The sequence below is a fragment of the Morone saxatilis genome, unplaced genomic scaffold (genome assembly GCF_004916995.1).
Source record: "Morone saxatilis isolate NCDOM2014 unplaced genomic scaffold, NCSU_SB_2.0 Contig5, whole genome shotgun sequence".
NCBI classification, from domain to species: Eukaryota; Metazoa; Chordata; class Actinopteri; family Moronidae; genus Morone; species Morone saxatilis.
Window position 1 is genome coordinate 19,686,483 of NW_023340095.1, and position 1,896 is coordinate 19,688,378.

The following is a 1,896-nucleotide window of genomic DNA, read 5'->3' on the forward strand; positions in this document are numbered from 1 at the left end:
AGAATGGACAAACCAAACACTGGCTGTTTCACGGCCACCGTAGTTTGTCCTACATGCTTGGATGGGGAAGGTAAGGCAAGGGGTATTCAATTAGTTGCAATCTGCAACTTTACCACTAGATGCCACTAAATCCCACACAGTGGTTCTTTAACCCACAGTTAGGTTAGTTTCATCACTCAGTTAAACTAACTACAAACACACTTTAAAACAATTAAACAACTTGTCTTTGGTCAGTGTACGTGGTAAAAGAGACTCCCACTCACACACAATAATGGCTCAGGGAGGAGGAAACATGCTCTGTGTCATGTTTTTATATATATATATATATATACAACATAAGGAGTCTCAAAGTGTGTGGGAGGGTGGGAACAGTAGCTGGTCAGATTCCAACATAATAACTGTGGGGTCATTAACAGGAAATACCAACAAACACACTCAGTGAATGTGTATGTGTGTGAGCGTAGCATACAGTTCCTGTCCAACATTCAACCAAAAGTCTGTCTGCTGCACAACTGTCTTTCTGTCTGGAACTATTTTTACCTGAATGGTTAAAATCAGTTGTGGTAGTTATATAGTGATAGATAGAGATTAAGCTTTTTCTCTGATGAACAGGACCAGGTGATCTTCAGATTTCCTTATGTTGAAAAAAGTTTGCTATATTCCTTTATGACTTTATTATTATATACAGTGTCTTTTCTGCTGATAACCTTCAGATATATGGGTCAGAGACTCATAAACATGGACAATAAACAATGTAAAAAATGCTCTCCCTCTTTGCTTTTCTTGGTGTGCCTCTGCTTTATTTACTGATGGCTGGTTGAAGGTCTGGAATGAATCACAGAGCGGTTCGATTTCCTCAGTTACTCTTTCACGACAAATATTCTTCCCCCGAACTTCAACTGAACACCAGCCATTCATCACTTCAACCTCCAAACTACTTATAAAGTCATTGTTTACTTAACTTTAGCATGGGATTAAAACTGTTTGAGTCACACAAAGTAGTACTTCTGTAGAATTTATTGTAGTGAATATTTACTCAGAACAGCTGGATGGATTATCTCATTGACCAACTGCAGTAACACAGAAGAACTGAAGCTGTTTGTCTTCACACTTTTATTCTATAATTGTGGCTCATGTGCTTTTTTTTTTTTGGTGTCTGGGTAACAAGCAGACAAAATAACTAACAGTGAGCCTATACCATATATAGTCTACTGGCTGTATTTAGGCACAGCTGTGATTTCAGTCAGCTTGCTAACATGTTGAATAATTTTGTATTATTATAAATGAAATGAAACACAAGCTCCGCAGCAGTATATAAATGAACTATAATTAGCTCCACCTTTACCAGCTGCAACATTAAAGTGATGAACACAGTGATGCGTCATCAATAAGTATAATCCAATAACATAATATATATTATTCTAAAAGGAGCCATTCTACATAAAGAGTACTTTACTTTTGGCACTAAGGTAGGTTTTTATGCTCATATGTTGGTTGGCCTAACGTTTTTAATTCAGGATTTTTTGTATTTCTGCACTGTGAATTAGTACTTTTACCACCTTTCTTAGCCCTGCCAGTGGTGAAGTGATTTCAAAGCTATCAGTTCATGCAAAATATCTCAACAATCAATTGTTGTGAAATTTTGCACAGATTTTCAAGGTCCCCAGAGGATGAAACCTCAACTTTTAATTAACACCAGCAGCAGTTCAAAGTTCCTACTTGTGAAATATCTCAATATCTACTTGATATTTATGGCTCCTGGTCAATGTATCCTAATCAATCTATTGATCCTCTGACTTTCCCTTCTGCACCACCTTGAGCTGGACATTTGTGGTTCAGAGTGATATGTTATTATTAACTATTGGATGGGTGGCCATTCAGTTTGGTACAGCCCAA